This window comes from Ictidomys tridecemlineatus, chromosome 1 (genome assembly GCF_052094955.1).
Source record: "Ictidomys tridecemlineatus isolate mIctTri1 chromosome 1, mIctTri1.hap1, whole genome shotgun sequence".
NCBI classification, from domain to species: domain Eukaryota; kingdom Metazoa; phylum Chordata; class Mammalia; order Rodentia; family Sciuridae; genus Ictidomys; species Ictidomys tridecemlineatus.
Genome location: NC_135477.1, coordinates 226,325,372 through 226,340,406, shown reverse-complemented (window position 1 = coordinate 226,340,406; position 15,035 = coordinate 226,325,372). Strand labels below are relative to the sequence as shown.

The window sequence follows — 15,035 nt, the reverse complement described above, 5'->3', positions numbered from 1 at the left end:
TCCTTCTCTTCCACTTTCTAACTTATTATTTCTACTTTAATGCTGTAAAAGTAGATTATGACTTTGCACTTCTAACTGAAATTTCCACACCCATAAACTACTTATATTTTCCAACCATGTAAGTATTGACCACAATGCCAAATGGACCATTTGATTGTATTACTTTTGTTCCTTGGGCTTTTAAAACCCTCATATTTCTTGTACAATTAGTTTTATTACAATTAGTATCACTTCTTTCAGCCTCCATATCCCAGTTAATAGACACTGAGTTTTATTTAGAAATTTTCCTACAGGATTTTATAAAAATGAAAAACAGTATATTATATATAGTTACTGTTCAAACTGATGAAATTCCAAGATTCTCAGCCCAGACCTCAAATCTATAAAATATGACATGTAAGAAATTAACTTTTTCTCTCAGGAAGCATGGAGCTACTGGATAGTAACATGCTTCATGATTTCTCAAGACAGTTTTACACGTAGCCCATGTCCACAGTGCACTCAACCTGTGCAGATTCCTTGGGTAAACTGGGACTATCAAAGTCTCACCTCTTGTGACCCAAACTGTGCTGATACCTCATTTCAACACTCTTCTATATTTTATGGAGTGAGAGACTCCAGATGATCCCAGAAACAAGAATGAATGATGAGACAGCTGCCTTTAAAACACAACCACCTTGCCAGTGTGCCTTGCAGACTTCAGAGAAAACAATAAATACACCTCTGGGTATCTTTAATTCCTACTTTTTATTTCAAAGGTCAATTCATTATTTGTGCACTAGTATTAAAAATAATACATTATAATGGCCTGTTTAGCTAAAACTTTAACTGTTTTATAACTGATGTTTAAGAATATACTTTTCAAAATTAATATTATCATATATAAACACTAAATTCCTAAAGGTATTTTTAAAAAATTTTTTAATTTGTTTTAATTAGTTACACATGACAGTACAATGATCTTGACATAGAGGAAATCTCATTGAACAAAAAATTAGTTTTACTCTAATAAAATGTTGGGCAAATAGCAATACTTCAAATAACGAATCTATTAATAACTTCTCAATTATTATTAACTTTAAGCTTTTTTAAAAATATATTTTATGAGTTAATTCATAATGTATTTATATACATACTATTAGACTATGATTAAATATAAATTTAATAATGCTTTAACAGCATGACTAAATTATGTTTCAATATTATATTCAATATTATTGCTACCAAGTGGATATCATATTTATCTGATATATATCAGTATATTGACATATACACATATACATGTATGTGTAATAAGTTTCAAAACCTATAACATCTTATCCAAAAGTCAGTTACTGTATTTTTTTCCATAATATTTGGTGACAGTTATTTTTGTAATACACTTCTGAATATACTATTTAGTCTTATGGTCATATAAGTATTATGTAATTTAATTGATATTTATATATTGTATTACATACAAGTTAATGTAATAATATATATATATATAATATTTTACATTATTAAATATAGTATTACACTTAATCTAGGTGACATTAGACTGATATAAAAGCTTTTTCCTGAATATTACAAAGGCTATGTATTTTGAATTTCTGACATGCATCTCAAAAATTTTTTAAATTGAAAAATAGACAAAAATAGAAAAAGAAAGATACACTATATAACCCTTGTGTTGTCACCTGGAGGTTGTTAATATACAAGCACTTTTTGGTGCCCTCACTACTTGACATTAGTAAAAGTTTTACCAAGGTAAATATTATTCTCATGAAATGTTTCTTAAAACTATATTTTTATTGTGAATTGAAATACTTTTTTGGTCAATAATGGAATCAATTTTCATTTTCAAATTATATATAAATACTCCATTAATTCACTATTTGTGAGTAAGCTATACTAGCTAAAATAGAATTACTTCAAACTTGTTCTGGATCATGCAAAATTTACAGAAGCAGATAAAAGGGCATCTGCCAAAAAATATGAAATTAAAATGTTTATGATTTCAAGGCTGTCTATAGTTTTCTATGTATCAATTGACAGGATTGATACGCCTTGGTATTGTAAAACACCCATGAGAGTTGGAATCAGTTGTACCTCAACATTTTTTTCTGTTATATCCACTGGGTTTTTGATTTTGAGTTTTTATATATATATATACACACACACGCACACACACACACACACACACACACATATATATACACACACACACACACATTATTTTTTAATGTTTTCTTATATATCTATATGAAATGATATCTAATATACTCCATGCATTGAGAGTCAGTGATAATGCATGGAATGTATCTGTATATAGTATATAATTAATAGAGGTAATTACTAAAAAATCTTTAAATAAAAAAGATAAAAATCTAGTTGAATTTTAAACACATGCCTCATGTTCAGTACAAACAGAGTTATCAAAATGATGACTAAAATGATATTTTTCTAATAGCATAAAATTTCTGTAAATTTTACATTTAAATAATTATATAAAATAGGTTTTAAATGTAATTTTAATAGTCAAAAATGAAATATTCAACTTTTTCTTAAAGACCAATCAGCCATGAATTACTTTGTTATATTTAAAAAGATCATCACTGGATTTATGACTGATTTATCTAATTTTTTACCAGGGATATTTTTAGTAGTGCTGATTAAAGTCATGATCTTATAATTAAAAGTAAAAAGTAGTTTTTAATGTTAAAAAATTAGATTATAAGTAACACAATTTATCAAATTTATCTTCAATTTTTTTTCAGCAAGATGGGATCATTTGTAAGAACCATGTTATCAACATAGCAATATTGTCAATTCATTACCAATTCCTACTTAGAAATTTTTCTTTTATTAAAAATAGATACATGGTTACTTTGTGAACAATTTTTAAGATGTATAGTCATTGTAGGGTAAATCTTATAGTAATAAAGATTTTGTACTTGAATTTGATCACTGATGAATTAAATGGAGGAAATAAAGGAAAATCACAAATGAAGAAAAGCAAATATTTTGTTTTAGCAGATGCTTAAGTTAAATATTTCCATTTTATCATCTTTCTCTTTTTTGCATAGCTTGGTAATGAAACATACATTTGTCACTAGGGGAGTGAATACTTAGCTCTCAAGATAGGGATGCCTTTTTAAAAAAATTTATTGTATGTGGTAAGCAACTGTTATGTCTTAAAAATCATCAGAAATAAAACTTAATGTGTTGAGAAACTCCTCGCATAAATTATAAGCTTAAATTTGTTCTCCCATCCAGAATGATCTCTTTGAATGTAAACAGCTATTTGCTCTCTTATTTATGAAAATAAACTGTCTATTCAGATATTTGTGAAGAATTTTACTTTCATCTATTTAAAAATAAAAATTTGGAAACTGTTTATACTATCTACAGTAGCCCATAGTTGATTAATAATCATTAATATTATATCTCTGCTTGAAAATGACAAAGTTGAGCATTGTTTTCAAAATGTCAGTTTGACATTGCTTAATTTAACTTAACTAAACAAGTACTTGAAGAAATAGTAATAATGAGAGGTTAGTGGATTTAGCAATTAGAAGAAAATGCTTAATTACTGAGCAAGTAAATTGTCCATATAAAGCATCCTTAGAAAAGTAACTTATTTGTAATTATAGAATAAAAGGGGATAGATGATTCTTAGAAACAAACACAGTCCTTATAACCATTATGATAGAATTAAAATATGTTTGAATATTTCAACAGTTCTTCAGAGTGTTTCTCTAAACAACTTTGATCTTTATTACTGTAGTTTATCTTGATGTGTGTGTGTGTGTGTGTGTGTGTGTGTGTAAAAATATTTTGTTAATCCCCTGCCCCCTACCTTTCCCTCCAAAAAAAAAATAGAAAGAAAAATATTTTGTTGTTTAATTGAGCAAGAGTAGAAATTGATATAACATCCCTACCATGGTAACCTAATCACTACTTCGTTTTTTTTTTTTTTTCTAAAGGACCATTTAAAACATACTATGATATTTTAATACTCCTTTTTTCCTTCCCCCTACAATTTCTTTTACTCACAGATAATGACTTTATTTCAAAAGAAAGAACTTTCACACAAAAACATCCACCAACTCATAGATACACCTAATTTTTTCATTTCTTTCCCTCTTTCCCTTTTGAAGAGTCATCTCCTCTCTCATATGCGGCTAATCTTCCCTTTGTGTTTGAATATGCTCTCCTTATGGTTCCTCAGATATACCAGCATCTCCTCTCATTGCTATCTTATCCTCAATTGTATAACTGTCTCTGGTCAAATAGTGTACATTTGTTGTTTTTTTAAGCTTTAATTTACTTTAACTGATAAATAATAATTGTAAATATTCTGGGGTACAGAGAGATTTTCTGAAACACATGTGCATTATGTAATAATCAAATCAATACAATTAGCATATCCATCACTTCAGATATTATTGTTTGGTGATGAGAACACTTAAAATCCCCTCTTCTACTGTTTTGAAGTATGAAATATACTAATTATAGTCGCCTACTGTTCAAGAGAACATATTTCTCTTCTCTAACTTTATGTCTTGGTCATGACCAACTTCTCCTCATCTTCCTTCCTACTAACCCTCCTCCCTCTATGGTAAGCATTATGTGACTCTACTTATTTGAGATAAGCGCTTTTAGATTCAACATATGAGTGAGTTCATGCAGTATTTGTCTTTCTGAATTTGCCTTATTTCATTTAATATAATGTCCTCCAGGTTCACCTATTTTGTAACAAAACTATAGGATACCACTCTGTATATGGCTGAATACTATTACATTATGTGTGTAAACCAAGTTTATTAATATATTCATTTGCCCAACTAAAACAATTATAGCCATAATCATAATGATATTTAACACTTGTATATTAAATATTATTTTCCAGACACTTAGCTAAATACTCATACTTACTCATTTTATCATCATAACTGCTTTGGGAGATTGTTAAAATTATCAATACTTTATAGATAATGAAACTGAGACACAAAAATTTAAATAACTTGTGCAAAGTCACACAACTAGTTAATGCTGAAGCCAGTATTTGACCCAGGTAATACAGTTTCATTCTCTTTGTATTTTTATGTAATGAATGGTATTCATGTCTTCAAAAATGACTACTACCTATCACCCATTTTTCTTCCCTTTCTCAAAAAATACTTTTAAAGATTCATTTACACTTATTACCTTACTGTCCACATGATTATTACTTTTAGAGTAATAATTTGGGCAAATTAAGTGTGATTAAAATGGTATAAACATTTTTAAAATTTAGGTACATTGATTATTTTCTTATTAACTCCTTTGTGTATGAATGTGTATATTTGCGTGTGTGCTTTTTAATGGGCATATATCTGTGAATTAATTCTTTAATGAAAAGTCATGTTGAATTTCCATTGTTAATATATATTCACACTGAAATAGAAATTTAAAACACAATGTGTTTTCAGTATCGCCTTTTTATAACCCCAATTTTTTAAACTTTTAATGATGGACTATAAATTACATAATCCCTGTATATGTGTGTACTAAGTAGATTAGAAGCTTGAACAGGATATTGTTTAATATAATTCATTCTTCTTCAGTAATTTTGGTCAAAATATTTTTTTTTGCATTACTATTAGCTTGGTTTCCATTAGTAAGTCTCTCTAGATTGTTTTTAATATGACTGTTTCTATTTCATTGTTCATGAGTTTTCAAATTTAAATCAACTAAATATCTGAGGATATACACAATTGATTGCTAAGAGTAAATATCATTTGGAAAATAATTAAAAGAAGGCAATGAATTAATGACCCATCAGAAAATTACCATGAAGAAGAAATGCTTGATGAAAAAGAAAAAAAAAAGCTTTGTCACTGCTTAGCTTTTACCCTTCTTTAGGTTAATTAATTAGTTTATCAAAAACAAAAAATCTAATGAAGATATTCCTTCTGTGCAAGTCAAAATTACAATTTTCTTTATGTACATAATATTTAAATGGCTTATCAAGTTTGACATAATATGGAATTAGGAAGCAATGGAGTAGCATACCCATGTACTAACACAATTAGTCACAATCTGTGCTTTACATTAGAGTATTGATCATTTGTCAGTCTTGCCATGAAACAATTTATATTCCTGTATTAATACAGCAGGGTACATTATAATAAGTAAATTATAATAAGTATTATAAGAATCGTTGGTAGCTACCTGCCAAAGAGTACCAAGGTATTATTAGAAAGCTATTTTAAGTATAACCCTACAGAAGGGAAAGAAAAGCATACTCTTTCAACCCAAGTTCAAAATGAGTCTTAAATAAGATCCATATTAGAGAATACTAGTGATTGATTTCAAAATAGATACACACACATAGATTTTGTACATTTGCATATCAACATATAGAAATTTGGCCTTCTGAATACATGTTTATGTATGTAAGACAGATTGAATGATAGTAGTTTTAACTGTATTTTATTAGTACATATTAACATTGCTTTGAATTTGATGGCAAGTCAGCACAGCATTGAAACTTTTATGTACAAAGTTACCAAGAGAAAGGGGACATTTTCAGAAGATCACTCACAGAACTCATGAATGAAAAAGGATCCAAACTTTTACAGCTGAGACAGTTTGAAACTAACAGTCGCTTGTTGATTTAAGTCTAAAATTGGACTGATTTTTCATTTTTTAAAAAGCCATCATACTAGGTTCCGGGATATACTTCCTGAAGTAGAGAAGAAAGGCAAAGAACTTCCATTCTAACTAGTATAAAGTTAAAAGTGACATATTAACATTAGCACCATTCATCAGGGAAAAATTAAATAAGTTTGCCAGGTAAACATCTTAATAGTTGAAAGTAGCTGCTTACTAAAACTATTAGGACCCAAGGTAGGTAACAGTATTACAAAGGGATCTCCAGACCTGTTCCACTCAACCATAAAAGGGATGTTTCACACTGTTGTTAAAAATCAACAAGATTGTTTTGTTAAACTTTTATAACAAGAAAAGATTCTATTTCAATTGTTAAGTATTATATGGTCCCAATCTAGAAATTATTTCTGAAAATCAACTGATAATGATACTTGTTTGATCTACTTTTTTAAAAAATCTCCTCCATGCTGAATGATCTCAAGGAGACACATTCAATCCATGGTCACTGTAAATGAGCATATTTCTGGCCAAGTGTTTAGCAAGGCGATACCAAAATGATAGGAAAGAATAATACATTATTACAGTTAAGTTGGTAGAAAGGATGGAATAGTTTATAGACATTTGGATAAATGATACATGATAGGAGAATTTTAGAATTATACATTTGTAGGTATACATTTCCTTTCTAGTTTTCTGACTTTTATTCCTATGTGTCTTCTGATAAATACTAAAAGATTATCTTTAGGCTAGACTTTACCATTCAACCAAGACTCATAAATCCAACTGCCTAATTACCAACTCCACTTGATTTTTGCAAACTTTTGCTTAATTTGCAGGATCTAAAAAACGTGACAGTTTTTACTATTCTTTTCTTTGTCATTTTTATTAGTGAATATTAATTTTACAGAATAATTGGTTTTAATAAGGGTCTCACAGTTACCACATCCAATGCCAAAATCGACCACCAAAATCCATTTTACCATGTTTTTCTGCATATCAGATAATGATGACTTTCTATCAATAGCTGACACCAGAAACATTGCAGATGTTGTATTGCCATATTTCTTTCTCTCATACACACTTCTATCAGCAAATTCTATTGAATTTGCTTTTTTTCTTTACAGACTTATGTAAGTACAATTTCTACATAAAAGTCCACACACTTTTTGAAGTGAACATTTCCACATGCAATCATTACCAAGTTTTACTCCTGGTCGCAGGAAACCACTGTTCTGTTTTCTGTCACTCTTGGTTTTTCTATTTTAGAGTTCCACATAAACACAATATATTTAATGTTACGCATATGACTTTTTTTCTCCTGTAAGCATGATTCTTTCAAGATATGTTTATGTGTTTCATATGTGGGTAAATATTTTTTCTTTTTTATTGATGAATAATTGAATAGTTATTGATATACTTTTGGTTTTTTTGTTTTCAGCATCTCACTAAGTTGGTTGGGGCCTTGCAAAGTTGTTGAGACTGGCTATGAACTTCTGATTCTCCTACCTCATCCTCCCTAGTTGTTGGAATTACAGGCATGAGTCACTTGCACCTGGCTGGATCTACTTTTAAACTACAGTCACCTATTAATTTAATTTATTTTTTTAACTGTTACATAAAAACAAACATTGTGCACAATAATGGTTTAACTGCTCCATAAAAAACGCAAACTTGCAAACAACAAGGTACTATGAGCTATTTCAATATGTGTACTCATTGTGTAATGTTTGAATCAGATTAAACAGTTCTGTCTCCCCAAGCATCTATCTCAATTTATTCATATCTCTGACTTCAAACTTGGTCCAATTAATCACCATCTTTTTATGTAGATTATTACAATCATTTCTAGCTGGTCTCTCTGCTTCTACTTTTGACAGCTCATAATTTATCCTCAACTCAGTACCCAGCATCATCTTCTAAAATGTAAGTCTGACCACAGCACTCTGTTTGAACCTTCTAAGGACCTCAGTTTTAACAGAAAAGCTGGACTCCTACCTTCTGCTGCCCCTTCTTTTACCACTGTCTTGCTCAATCAGCTCCTGTCTGATTGTGCAGCCTGGAAGCACAGCAGGGAGGGAAAGAGTAGCAGAGAAGGAACTAATATCTCATAGGTTCCTGCATCATCAGTTTTCCTCAGGTGTAAGAAATTTAAACTCATAATACTTAGGAAAGATAAAATGAGGAATATAATATAATATAAAATTTAAATTTTATAGTATAATATTAAATGCATACTATAAAACTAAATTTTTAAAAACACTTCCAAATTTAGACAGATGACATTAGTCTTTTTTTAAAAGGTTGGAAAAATTACTTTATGAAGGCTTAAGAAGCACTGAATATAATTCAACTGTAATCCAGGTTTAGAGAGAATTTAATAATAGTTCATTTCCAAAATAAAAGTTATCATAAGTGAAACCATGAAATTTCCTAACACTTGATTTTAATACATTGCCCTAATATTCTAAAACAACTCTGAGGAACCAATATTTACAATAGATGGAAGATTATGAAAAATCTGCCATCAGGTATATTTTTGTGTGTATATATTTGTATATATAGAACCCAAGAGATTACGTGAATGAAGAAATAAGAGTCTGTATGTCATGACATTAGTCTTGACCCTAAAACATCCTATGCAGGTATTTATATTTCTTTACAATTTGAGTGTAAATGATAAAGAAATGTGAAAATCATTGACCTAATTGATTATTCTAGATCATGAGCATAAAAAGTATTTCATTATAGCTAAAGCTGAAAACTCGATCAGTTTTCATGTTTATAACAATAATGACAATGAAAGCAATAAAATATATTGTGCTAAAGGAATAGATGTCTGACTAAACTGTGTTTTTATTGCTTGAATCAAAAAGATTAGCAGTTCATTTCTGGGGTGCAAGAACAAAAATGTTATGATTTATACTATAATATAAAACACTATACATTAAATACTATTAAATACTATTTTTAAAACTTCACTATTAATGGAGTACCTTACTTCTCTATTAATGGAGCATGTTTAAATACTGCAATAAAAAACCTAAAGACTCTTTTTGTTCTTCAAATATACAAACTTTATATGAAACAACCAACTCTTCACAATTTTGATTAAGAACAATTATCTCTAGTATTATCACATAAAAGAGATAGCCAAAATCTATGATTTTCAATTATTCCACCTTAAAAATAATGTCCTAGGACTTTGATTTTTTATAATGAAAAAGATATTTGAATGTCTCAGCAAATATTGAGTAATAGGAGGTCATATTAGAAAATAGTGCATATGCTCTTTGTATAACAGTTTTTCTAAATTCTAATATCTAGTTTATGAACAAAGAAGAGATAACTAAGAGTTTATAAATAAATGAAATATAAAACAAATTTATCAAAAGTAGAATCTACATAGATATTTCTTGCTCTAAGTTTTTAATCATTATAAACTGCTTTTCCCTAAAGTCAATTAGTATTCATTATACATTACATTTGTATGCCTTTTTTATTCTTTTCTAATTTCTTTCTATAAATTTCAGAGTGGTATGGAGTTTATTAGTGACATGACAAAGCCTAGAAAAAAAATTCCTCTTGTTGCAGAATGGTGCTGTAGCTAAACAAAACATAAAATATTATGAAGATAAACACTGTTTAATGTACACAGACTCTAAAAGAAATAGAGAAATATAGTAATGACTGAGCCAAATGGGGCATATAATAACTTGAATTCAACTTTTTTGTTCTTTTTATTGACTTTCTACACATATGCATATTTTTAGCATTTTTATGGCTATCTTATATTCACTGAGATATTTAATGAAGAGAAGAAATATAGCTTAAGGCTAGAAAAGAAAGCTAGAAAACCCTAGAGAATTTACTGGGTAGGCAGAGATGTGGATAATGAGAATTTTGGAAAGGAATAAAATATTTAAAAATTAATAGATCTTGATAATAGTAATAAACACAAATACGATGATTTAAATTTTGTAGAGAACATTTGGTCTTTCCAACTGCTTCAAGAGTCAGGCATTGGCAAACATGATTATGTTCATATTTTCATAAAGATGCTGATATTGACAGTGTGAGCAGCAAATAGCATGCTTATGTCCATAGGGGAATTTCACCATGCCCCTAATTTTCTGGATCATGTTCTTCACACATACAAAACTGTCCATCGATCTAGGAATTTTGTACTGAATATAGATAATGAAGCCAATGATTATCTGTTGCTATTTTCTGACATTATTTTTTCTTAAAAGTTTCCAGGTGATTCCAGCATTCTGCCCAGGTTGAAAGCCACTGGACAAGAATAAGAAAAATGGACTTGAGAGTTAGGCCTATGAGAAAACATGGAATATGAAGACTTGCTGAGAAATCCTGGAATGTTGTCCTAGACCAGAAGATAATTGAAGGATAGGGTTTAACTTAGTAATTTCCATTGTAGCAGGAAGAAGCAAGGACAAGAGATACAGAGAGACAGCTGTCAAGTTCATAGAAGGCTTAACAATCATTAACATTAAAATGTTTCAAACTAAATGTGCTCCTTCTGAAGTTGCTCAAGTAAAAAAGACAACCATATATTAAGGAAAATGGTGAAAACCAATCATCAGTGGAAAAAAGGCAAAAGAGATCACACAAAGGCACAAAGATTTCTGGGGAAATTTTCTCATTTACCTAATTTCCATCTTCTGTTCATGAACAGTTGAAATTTTGTGTAGTTATTAATTATTAGTAATAAAAATTGAATTCATTTAACAAATGACTTCTGAACTTGTCTTCCAAAATGTGAGGAAGAAATTTGCTTCCATGGAATTAGAATAATACCAAAATATATGTCTCCTTTAGGGTGTTTTGGTGGTGAGGCAGCATATTCTATTCATTTAAAAAGATTTTTTGCTATCCTCTTATCTCGCTGTTATTATTATAAATCTGGCCCTGGGGATACTGAGATATGAATCCACACACAGCTCTTCCTTTTATATTACAATCCTTGAACTTGTAACTTGACTCCTTTAATCTTCAGTTTTTTCACCTCATAAAATGGTATAATAGAAATAACAGAGATAAAAATTAAGTATAAAACATACCATAGCATAGAGCAGTGCTAAATTAGTGTTAATTTCCTAAATTATGACTACCTTAATTAGAAACAATCAGGGCACTGGCATAAATATACATGCTTGTGAAATATGGCCACAAAAGTTGAAATATGAAACATAAGAAACTAAAGTATTTATAAGCATATTAAATTTTCCAATGAAAAGAGAAATTAAGACATTCATTTGTATCCCCAGAGATTCTAATTTTGAGATCTGTGTACACCAGAGCAAACATTTTTAGAAGCTTTACAACTCTGTGATTCTTAATCACTATTAAGCTTTTCCTTCATACTGAATGTAATTTAAATTGTTCTTGATTATTTGTGGTAATCATGAACGCTTTCTGTACGATATATATAGTGCAGTAGTTACTGCTCAGTTATCTGATATTTGAGGGTTGCATTATCTGAGTACTTATGTTTTGTCTCTCTTTCCCTCCTCTGCTAACAGGTGTGGAGCATTAGCTTCTTGATCAATATTTCCTGGCCTCCTGCCACTTGGGTTCCTTTGTTCTATCTTTTTGTTCTGATCTATTTTTGATTATTACTTTCCAAAAACTGAGGGTCTGTTTTTCGATCACATACAACCAAATCTTTGCAATCACTTATGAGACTAAGTGCTTAAGCTAACCTCACACAAAGTCAATGATTTTTTTTTTATAAAACTCTAAAAATGGTATAGAAGGGGGAAAAAAAAAGAGCAACCACTCCTTGTACCTACATGTGGACACCATGTCCCCAAGACTTAGGGGCACTGTAGTCTAATTATTTGTGGTTAGTGACTGACTTACTTGAAATTATGTGACTGGGTGTTAAAGTAAATGTGTCTTGCCATAACAAATCAGCTTGTGGTTCTGAAACCAAAACTAGTGGGAGAAGGTCTCCCCAGAGGGTCATATAGAAAGACGACATTTAATTTTAGAAATGATTGTTAGCATAAGCTCTACAAGTCATTTATATAGAATAAAAGCAGTGAGATAATTTTCACAAAGGGGATCTCCTTACCCTGCACTATACAGTAATGAATTATGTGCATAAAGATGACCCCAAAGACATTTAGAGTGCCTTTTGGATTATCCAAGGGGAGATTAACATATAGTTAGTATAAAAAGAGACATTTAGAGCTGGAGGGCACCACAGAAATAATTGTTTCCAATCCTCTCATTTCACAGATGAGGAAAAAAATAAATAAATAAAGCCCAGAGTGGCAAACTCATTTTCACCAGTTTTACATCTAGTCAGTAAATATCAGGAGCAAACCAGGTCTCTGTATTCCTAATCAGCAGCCTTTTTTATTATCTCCACAGCCATCCTACTCTTTATATATTTTATTTTTCTTCAGTTCTTACGAATTCTTGGGTCAGAGTTTCATGTTTCTGCTAAGTATCGTAAAGAATAAATGAGAGCACCAATTTTCTTCACAACTCTCCACAAAGAGGTATTCGGAAAATGCACCTAGGAAGGGAGAACTGTCCCCTCTGGAACAGCAGTGTGTCCTCCAACTGAAAGTGAAGACAAGGCCAGAGCTAGCCAACACGAGAGCATGTCCTTGAGCCCTCGTTAAGAGCTGAAGGACACTTCTCCCTAGTGAAGGTCTCTACATGACAGCTGGCCATTCATCTACCCAGGCATGCATCCACTCACTGCTTATTTTTACAATGTTGGGACACAGGCATTGGTTTCTATTTTCTCATGTTCAATTTTATGATGTCTTCCCTTTAATATGAAATGTCATTTATGATAATTTTAACTTTATATAGTCCCTGAACTGTATATCTTACAAGTTTTCTCTTAATGTTAAAATTATGTTTAGTGAGTTTTCTTTTTTAATATGTGAAGCCATATAAAGGAAATGAAAGGGAACGGCCTGGATTAAGCCTTGTATGTCATTATTTTTTAAAAAAATACATTTCATTTCCATAATAAGCCAATCTAAAGCAATGACGTATCTCTCAGTTCTCATTAATGCCTTATGAAATCCCCTGTACTTTTATATACGTTCTCAAGGAAAGGATATAAGTACAAGTTGTTATCCAACAAAGATATGTACATATAAGATTTATGAAGAATGTTTTGACTAACAAACATCTCCATGGAAAGTGTAATAAGGGGTTTGAGTAACACTGAAGAACACAATTTCAGATTCCATTTTTTATTGATGTATTTGCTAATTTATTGAACTTCTACTTGGTAGCAGAAATATGACTGCATCTAAAAGTTAGTGACAAAAAACAAGAGGAAATAGGTTAGTTATTGTTTAATGGATATAGAGCCTTCTATTTGAGATGGTGAAAAGGTCTTGGAAATTGATAATGGTGATAGTTGCATATCTTAGTAAAAGAAAAATATTTCTCTCTCTCTCTCTCTCTCTCTCTCTCTAAGACACGGAAGATAGTAAAATATTAAGAACTTGAAGAACAAATTGGAAGAGGATGGATCTGCTCATATTTCTATGGATATCGACTGTATGCTGAGAAAACATTCTGGAAACACTTAGGTTATATAGGTAATTAAGTTATGGGACACACTATTCCATATAACCAAGTTACTGGTTGTTAAATATTTTTGTAGTAGGTACTTTTTTAATCAGAAAAATCGTAGTAAAAATGACAAATTTACTGTTGCAAATGTCTTAACACTCACACAAATTTTAGGAAAAACTAAAGATCATAAAGTTTCAGGGCCCTGACACCAGATGAAAAACCCACTAATTCCCTTCCCATGTTATCCTCCTGTCAGACTTGTATCTCCTTTTTATATATCATACGTTCAGTAGTAGTATATTATGGTGGCTGCTATTATTTGGATACTGAATGTGTCCTAAATCCCCATTTTTTGTTTGTTTGTTTTTTGGTACCAGGAATTGAACTCAGGGTCACTCAACCACTGAGTCACATTGGCATCCGAAGCCCTATTTTGTATTTTTATTTAGAGACAGACTCTCACTGAGTTGTTCAGTGCTTCACTTTTGCTGAGGCTGGCTTTTGAACTAGTGATCCTCCTATCACAGCCTCCTGAGCCTCTGGGTTTACAGTGGGGTCTGGCTCCCCATGTGCTTTAACACATGACTTGAATTGGGAGTGGTTGGAATCTTTATGAAGTGGGGCTTAGGGAAAGGTTTCTAGGTTATTGAGGACATGCCCTTGAAATGGTTAGTGGGATGCTGATCCCCCTCCTGGTTCCCTTCGTGGCCTTGAGGTGAGCAGTTTTGCTCCACCACATTCACCCACAATGATGTGCCACCTCACCACATTCTTAAACGCAATGGGTCTGACTGATCATGGGCTGGAACCTCTAAACTCATGAG

At 30.8% G+C, this 15,035-nt stretch overlaps 1 protein-coding gene across 1 annotated transcript in view; it reads right to left on the bottom strand.

The window, feature by feature from the left end:
• Window positions 1-15,035, bottom strand: part of Hcn1 (hyperpolarization activated cyclic nucleotide gated potassium channel 1) — a 369,751-nt gene that overhangs the window by 91,181 nt on the left and 263,535 nt on the right. The gene's annotated exons all lie outside the window — the stretch shown is intronic.